We start from the raw sequence: 9,147 nt of genomic DNA, 5'->3' as shown, positions 1-9,147 counted from the left end.
AACCTCACAGTTTTTTTTTTGTATTTCTTGGGAGTCCTTCTGGCCATACTTGTTACATATGAGTGTGCTAAAACACTACAACTGAATCAAATTCTGAAATTAATATAATTTTATTATATTAATTATTTTATTATTTATATTATTATTTTAAGTTTTAAAACAGAACATTCAACGTGTTTGTAACAGAATGGAACAATGAACTTTTTTTTTTTTTACAAAATGTAATAACAAACCTTAAATCCTACTCTAATGTGGCGGGTTTTTCTACCGCCACAATGTATGTAATTCTTCTCCCAGTACATTGTATGTTGACATAAAGCCTGGCTTTTTCAAGGCAAGCCTCGAATGGCTCCCACAAACTCGCATGGATGTCCAGGAGAGCTCCGTTGGACAGCAGGACCTCCAGCTGTCCTTCTGTGTTGCCCTCTGTGACACCCAGGACCTCCACCCCGACTGCCTCCTGTGTCACGGTCACCATCTGCCAAAAGAAATATTACTTATGTCTCATGACATCTTGCGATCAAATATTAAACTCTTTTCTTCCTTTTTTTCATTTCAATGATATCACTTGTCCCTTTATATCTGCATGATACATTTCAGTGTTGAAAACCACAACCATTTACATGGCTTAATGAAATATACTCAATGCCCTGTCATGATCTGCTCAGGAGATTAATGCCTAACAAGGACACCTATGATTGTATACCTAATTTTGTATACCTAATTCAACACATTCAATTGATTTTTTCCTGAATTATTATCCTGAATGTTGGTCTGTATTAACTACACATACTTCTGTTAAAATAGACTATTTTACATTTATTGCATTGAATTTAACCCACATTTATTTCCATCAATGTCCTTGTTAATAGGAATTGCGATTTACCTTTATGTTGGTGTGGGCAATTGACTGCAGCTGATCACCCCCTGCAGCCCTACTTGTCATATGTGAGAAGCTATATGTGCTGCCAAGCACCAACTCCTCAACGGCAGCATCACGCCAAAAGTTGATGGTGACATCAGATTTATCCTGGAAATAACACACTGGAATGATATATTAAAACTACATAAGAGTTCTACTTTATATGTATATATTATATATATGTATATATTATATGTATATGTATATATATATATATATAGATGAAGATCTGAAGGTAAAATGGATAAAGATTGAGAAGAGTCTAATTCATTTGGTAATGCTAAGCCTGAAGTCCTGTAAAAGAAAACAATGAGCAAGAGTTTTGAAAATCATGATAATGAATTTAATTCAGTATGTGTAACCATGTCTTTGCTTTCTGCTACAATACTTTTATAATTCAACACAGACATTCTGATATTGAGCAGGTCCTTGCCTTCACTGATATTTGTTGATCTAAAGATATTACAGTAAACATTCAGATTTTTAGCAATCCAACAAACCTCCAACATGTAATTTAACTGCTAAAGTTTCAGCTACTCCCACTAAGCAATGCTGTGATATATTACATGGATATTGTGAGCAATACACATTATAATGCAGAAAATGCTTTTAACCCTCGTGCTGCCTTCGGGTCACATGACCCAAAGGTTCATAACGAACCATCGTTGTGTTTACCCAATTTTACCCAATACAAAAACAAATTAAAATAATTTTCTTTTAACCTTTGCAATGTGGGGGGTCTGAGACAGCCCAACGGTTAAAAGAATATGCTTCACTTTGTCTTTGTATGCGGTAAATCTGTCGCAATACAAAGGTGGGTCACAATGACTGATGGGTCAGAATGACCCGAAGATAACACAAGGGTTAAAAAAAGCAATCTCTATTGTGTTTGGCAGGAAACTCTTTAAAAGCTTGGCACCATGGAGCTGTTTGAAAGTACTGACAACTTTGTATGACAACTCTCTTTTTCAAGGATGATGAAACAGGCAATCTAGCATTTTTTAACTGAAGGGGTAGTCCCTGTCTCATCCTCACATTCTCATGTCTTACCTGCCGGAGCTTCAGCTCTCTCAGTGGCACCTCCTCTCTCCCACTGCAGACTTTTTTCACCGCCGAAAGCTGACAACAACAAGGTAAATCACTTACTGATCTAATTAGACCTAAACATTTCACTGTGACATTTAAGTAAAAAACATTTATAATATCGGTCTGGTTAAACAAAAATACTACAGAAGATCCATTGTTTCAGATTCTTACTGTATTACTTTGTCTACCTAAAAACGTAATATCTCTGAATTACAACAGGATAAGCTAAGTACACAGACTGAAAATACTGGGAATGTAAATTTAGTGTATTACTCTTATGAACAGAATCAGCATACTTGCACAATTTCCCCCTCCACTGTGAGGAGGCCCGTGCTGTCCTTCACCTTCTGCAGGTTTGTCTGTAAGGACGGGGGACAGAGGAGGGCTCTCGCCTGCTCCATAAGCCCATCCTTACAGACAACAGGCGAGCTCCTGAAGAACTTGGTGTCCCTGGTTACTAAAATAAAGTAAGGAGGGGACTCTCCCCGCAAGGAGTGCCCCCTCATAATTTAACTTTTCCCCTCCGTGATGTTGGAGGAGAACTCCTCGAACATTGTCACTCTTGTGACCGTCTCCCCATCCGTGATGGCCACAATTTTGTTGTTCTTTGTGGTTTTGGCCACCGCAGAGCTCTCCCTGAACTCCCAGGCGATGACTCTTGCCTGATCTTTAATTAACAGAACCTTGATCTGGAGCTCAGGGGGCCTATAATACGGGCTGGGTTTGGTGGTACACAGGGTCGCTGTCAGTGCCATTCTGTAATTACAATAGAAAAATAATGACTTGACATGTGACTCATGTATATGTACATGAGTCACATGTCATATATATACATATAACATATAACACACATATAAACATATAACATACACATATAAAGTCGGAGCTGTAAGCTGTAAACTGTAGTTGTACTAACGTTCCGTCTCGCGCGCCCCCTGTCGCACATAATAGCTAATGATTTACCTCAGTTTCTAATAGAACCCCCGTTTTATATCTCATTTTTCTGACCATTAACTTTTGTAGAACGAGTTATGAGTGAATAAATCGAATTTGACAATTAGTTTAAGTCCAACGTATGTCGGCGTAACTGGGAGGCTATTTAAGCTAGTTTGTAAAAAAATATTTATCTTCTAACTGGCATTACCGAACTATAAGGCCCTCGAAAAATCTTAGTAATTATTTTTATGTGAACTGTACTTCAATAGTTAACGAAACACATATAGCGTTAAACAGGTTTTGGCAAGAATGAGTTTTGAAAAAACGAACTTACCTTATTAGCCTAATAGCCCTTTCCTGCCGGATCATTCAAATAGCCTATGGGAAATAAAATTCCCACTGTTCCTGCTTTAATAGGCTTTGCCGTGCGCGAGAGAATGTGTGTAATGGCGAGAGATTTTTTTATTTTTATGTATTTTTATGGCGAGAGATTTATATGATTAGGCCCTATACTAATATGCCGTCATAAAACTTCACATATGTGATGAACAGGCATGAAAACGGGTCAGGGGTGAAAAAGGTGAGAAGGATATTACCCCTCTAAGGGGGTCCGGGTGCATTCTCCCCCATAAGAAAAATTTAAATATTCCATATTTTAAAGCATCAATCGGATGCATTTTGAGATACTTATTTTGCCAACCTGGGGAGAGCTGGAGAAACGTAACTTAAGCCATGAGTCAAAAATTATTATGGCCTCCTTACTAAGTATTATGCAAGCCATTTCATGCCAGCCTGTCACTGGGTCTAATATTTACAGTATATGAGGCACAATGTGGTAAGGTGACCGTATGTGACCTGGTAGCAGAAACATAAAATAATACAAAAACTCTAAAAACTTTCCTAAGAAACGTATTCTCTACCAGGTTTATCAATTATTTGATGCGTTCCCACTCTTACCCTGTTGTCAATATAAACATGTTACAACTGATGAGGCCCCGTTTCAGTAGCAGTGGGTTATAATCCAGGTGATATGTGAGAATGATATTCACTTTTTCACAACCACATGAAACTTGGTACACTTGAACAGTTTCGGGCCATGAACATTTTCAGATATGGAACCATCGCAAAAACGCCTCGTGGCAGGCATGGCGGCCATTTTACTTTCCACCATAACCAAATTATGTATTTTGCATCATATCTCCTGAACCCAACACGATAACACAGAAAAGGTGATTTCTACCCCTACACTAGGGACATAGACCTTTAAAAAAAATCACCATGAAACTTGGTCCCTCCAAAGTGGCACGACCAACCCCCTGGCTCATGGACTATTAAGCTGAGGTAAACAGGAGGGTTAAAACAGTGCAATTCGCCTGTTCTTGTGTTTGCTTGCAAACACTTTGATAAAATCATCCATGTTGAGTGCCCTCGCTCTTCTTGACTCAATACTTAGCAAACCTAAATGGCTTAGTCTGTTGTCTAGCATGGTTGTCCTCAAATGAGTTTTAATGAGCTTTAGAGCTGAAAAACTCCGCTCACATGCAGCACTGCTGACTGGGAGGGCTAGAGCATAGCCTGAAGAGCTCAACAAACACCTCTTGGTATGGTTCCAAAAACACTGTTAAATCTAGGATGTTTCCCAACTGTGCCGCCCCACTCTCAGCTTTCCTTGGCAAAGTTCTTCTAGCCTGGTGAAGCTCATGAGTAAGATCTTCCTTATCACACCCATATATTTTTCCAAAGTCAAAGACCTGGTCATCCTTGAGGAATGTACTGCTTTTAGGATTTAAGGCCTGTATACCTCCCATTACTGAACAGTTAATTTTTGAGAACCTTCTGTCCATTTCAGAAACTAAGGTGTCAAGGATGGGGTAGAGTAGTCCCTGCCTGAATGTATCTTTGTCTGCATTACCCTTGCGCAGGCCTATAGTACATGTCACATACGACCCACCAAGTTTGGTGCTGACTGTATGTGCTCTTTTCTTCTCAACATTCCCAACAGCTATGTTGCACTGTTTGGCTGTCTCTACTATGTCATGCCACAGTTTATCACTAAATGTCTCAGTCCTATACTCTTGAAAAGTATCAAGAAGTGACTCCACCATGTCTGCTACCATAGCTAAATCAACTGAGGGTGACTGCAACAGGTCAGAAAGCAGCTTTGTGTCACCGAAAACTTTTCGGAAGGTTGCAAGGAGGCCTATGAATGTGAGGTCAATCTGTGTTTTCTCAAAATCTCAATTTTCTGCACTTATATTTTGAAGAACACACAACACACCTGGTAATCTATCCATCAAATTCCTGCAAGCTACTGCTCTACATGCCCATCTTGTGTCACTTAATTTTTGTAACTCTCTAGGTGTGCCACCATAAATCTCTTTCTGGACAGTAAGCCATTTCTGGTGCACATAAGAGCCTGACATGTATACATAGATCTTTTCAAGCAGCGAAAAGAAACAATCTGCCTCTGGAACTGACTTTACAGTGTCAACCAAGACCAGGTTTAGACAGTGCGCATTACAGTGGACATAAAACGCAGTTTTAGCCTCTGTCTTAATTCTGGCTGCCACACCCAAATGTTTACCACTCATTACTGAGGCGCCGTCATAACCTTGTCCAACAAGGTTTGATTTATACTGAAGGCCATAGCTTTCTAAGCACTTGATGATCATGTCACTAAGCCCCTTAGCATCTAGATTTTGTGCATGCTGGAATTCAAGGAAGCTTTCATGAACAGCCCCATTGTAATAATATCGAAGTACTAATGACAGCTGCTCCTTTTTTTGCAGATCTTTGGTTTCATCAGCGATGATGGAGAATACCTCACTCTCTTTCACTTCTTTCACAATGGAATCCTGCACCATACTGGCTAAGCACTGCAGAATTTCATTTTGTATGGTATTGCTTGTGTATTTTGCATTGCCTTTTGCTTTCATTTTTTTGGCTACCATGGGATTGTGTTTAGCAATCATTTCAAGAATTTCTAAGAAATTCCCTTTGTTGTCAGATTGCTCAGACTCACAGTGCCCTCTTTGTGCCATATTTTGTGTGGCTGTCAAAAGCAGTACATCTGCAACAGTTTTAATGTAACTGCGATTCTCTTCAACCTTCTTTTTGTACTCTTTGTTGATCATGTTTAATACAGAAGCATCTGTAAGTACCCTATTGTGTTCACTCCAAGCTAACATGGCAGTAATGTGAGAATCTGATTTTTCATGCACCTTAAAGCCAGCATCTTTATACATTGCTTTTTTCCAATGTGAAAAGCCGGATTCTGAGGTGAAAACGGATTCTGACGTGCTAGGCAAAGAGAACTATCTGCATGCATAGCAGTAAGCGCAGTTTTTCATTAGTGAGTACTCAAGCCATGAAAACGTGTTGTACCAAAATGGATTGAACGACCTCCTTTTCTCCCCTTGCATGGTTTTTGGATACATCTTTAACCGGGGTTGAGTGGGTCCTGCTGCTCTTGACTGTGAAATATCTGTAAGTGACAAATGTATGGGAATCAGAACCTTTAACCTTTTAAGGAGTGAGTTCTAAATATTACCGACGCTTCCACCAGAGTGAGTTATTTTTCCAAAACGGAAGCTAGCTAGTTTTAGTTAGCTTCCGTTACCTAGCAACCTAGCATAATACTCGTAGCAATGCTACTACCTGCTAGTGTTACTTGTTAGCCTCCTAATTGTACATTTTGAAGCCATACTATAGCGTTTGTCATATAGTTTTTGTCTATCGGAAAATAGTCGGTTGGAATGTTCAGAATCACACGTGTGACGGTACTCTGTGGGGCCCGCTTTCGAACGATCACATATGTGTGACGCTACTCCTTAACGGGTTAAGTGTTTTAAGTAAATGAATTGTTAAGTGTTATTAACACCAGTGTTATTAATATAATGATCCAAATAAAAGCAGATACTGTAATGTTTAAAAACATTACAACAACAACAAAAAAAGGTAAAGCATACATACTGTGCTAAGGGGCCTTCATCACAATAATCTTCATTTGACTCTGCAATAACACATAGGTTGACATTAGAATGATAATAAAATGTGCCTAAAATATTAAGCATATGATACTTCATATGAAAAATGAATTGTTAAGACATACCAATAGGTCCGAGCCCGCCAAATGGGGCTGCCACACCACTATTCCCCTGTGCATGGCCTGCAGGAACCTCTGGATTGTCAGCACTGGACACACCTGAAGCAATACAGAGATTGTATCGTTCATTTATATGTCAAATTGTCACATTTAGGCTTTTCACACCAGTATTGTTAAAAAATGTGTCTACACGCTTGTTAAAAAAATGTGTCTACATGCTTAATGACAGTATATGCCACTGTAGTATAAGTGAAATATCCCAGTTTGAATCAATGCACATGTTTAAAGAAGGTAAATTCATACATACCCTGATGTGTATGTGATGTTGAGGGTCTTTCATCTTTACCATCCACATGTGACTCTATAATAATACATAAGCTGTGATTAGAATGATAATACAATCAGCCTTTCCTAAGTAAACTAAGTGGTAAGTTACAGTCAAACCAAATGAGTAAGTTCAAACATGAGAACAAACTTGAACCATCAGGATTTCACATACCTATGTGTACAGCTGAAGCTGAAGCCTGTTTCAGGACAAGCTGGCTCTCATCCTCTGACTGACTGCTCTGCCCCTGCTCTGGCTCTATTTTGGATTTCTTTCTTTTGAAGAAATCCTTTATATTCTGACTTCTTTTCATACTGTAATAGTCCCATAATGCACGACATTCTTATATGTTGTACAATAGATAATTGTGCATACACACGAACGTAATTGATGTTACACGGGTCTAACATAACAATGTTACGCAGTACAGAATAGCTAAATGTTAGCTTTAGCACCTTTATAGTCAAAACAGTGTTTGCTAATGAGCTGAGATGATGACAGCAGAGTTTGTTTCACCTGTAGGTTTGCCGCTCAAACTTCTTCTTCGCGCCCTTTTTTTTGCAGGCTACATACTACTTTAGCGCATCTCTGCCTCTCAGGTTTGAGAAGCAACTGCAACTCTAAGCAAGAGTGCAGTTTACATTCAGTGCCGTGGCCCGCCTCTGACTGGGCATATAGCCAATCATATTTTAAGATATTGGGGTGGCACTTGGGGTGGCCAATCAGATTTCAGGGGTGGCCCGTGCCACCCTAGGCCACTCCCTGAACACGCCAGTGCTGCCCCCCGAGTCAAAGCAGGCTGCATCCGGCCCTGCTGCCGAAACCATAGATATCCTTTATGTGTCTGCGGTCAGAAATACAACTCCCTTGGAAGTTTCAAAAACGTTCATGGTGCGTGTCTGTTTGGTTGCCACGGTGATGGCGCAGCTGTGATAGCTAACGAGCTAGGCAGAGAGAAAAACGAACATTTACCTAGCATCCACACCTCAAACAAGTTGACCTAGACGCAAAACTACACGTCCAATCAATAAAATGAGGATATTTTCCGAGACCCAAGACTCTGCCGAAACTAGAGATGTCCTTTATATGTCTGTGCGGTCAGAAATATGTCTCTATCGGCAGTGTCGAAATCGTCTTCCTTCTTGCTTTCTCTGACGGATTTTACCAACCTCTCCATTGAAGTTAGTGAGAGAATTTGAAAGGCTGCTCTCGCTTCAAGGCTCATAGCTGAAAATCTGTAAATGTGAGCTCTTTAGTAGTTAAATTGGCTGAAAGAGGACAATTCTTCCTACATTTTAAGGTATAACTTCTTCGTTTCTGTAAGTTAAACTATATGAAAGTTTGAGGAATTTGTTTGACAATTTAGTTGAATATCAGAAAAAGAGCAGGCAGCAGTGTGCCACTCTGCTTTCTGCTCATTCATAAAAATCAAGAAGGAGCAAACATTTTAATGTATTTCAAACTGTCATAATTCAAAATTGGCTGAATATTTGAAAAGGCTGAATCATTTAGGAATAGCTGAATGTCTTGTGAACATTTTAAAGGTTGAATGGTGTCTCTAGCTGAACGTATGCTGAAGTAGTTACGTTTGAAAGAGGAGGAAGCTTTTTAATGATTTGAAAGGATTTACCATTACTTTTAATGGGAGAATAATTTGCACAAAAACCTTAATATAGTATAAAAGTGAGAAATACCTAGCACACATCTAAAGGAGCTGAACGTTTTGATATAAAAATTGTAGGAATCGGTGAAAGTATGCAGGACTAGTTAAGG

At 39.3% G+C, this 9,147-nt stretch overlaps 1 long non-coding RNA gene across 1 annotated transcript; it reads right to left on the bottom strand.

Moving 5' to 3' along the window:
* Window positions 1-372: 372 nt before the first annotated feature.
* LOC134013656 (uncharacterized) lies at window positions 373-2,215 on the bottom strand. Its single transcript, XR_009928972.1, has 3 exons — window positions 1,973-2,215; window positions 887-1,030; window positions 373-478 (listed from the first exon to the last, which is right to left on the bottom strand). It is a non-coding gene; the product is annotated as an uncharacterized LOC134013656 (long non-coding RNA).
* Between the last annotated feature and the right edge of the window lie 6,932 nt (window positions 2,216-9,147).

Source organism: Osmerus eperlanus, chromosome 27, assembly GCF_963692335.1.
Source record: "Osmerus eperlanus chromosome 27, fOsmEpe2.1, whole genome shotgun sequence".
Classification (NCBI taxonomy): domain Eukaryota; kingdom Metazoa; phylum Chordata; class Actinopteri; order Osmeriformes; family Osmeridae; genus Osmerus; species Osmerus eperlanus.
The sequence above is the reverse complement of the archived record's forward strand: the minus strand, read 5'-3'. Positions and strand labels throughout refer to the sequence as shown.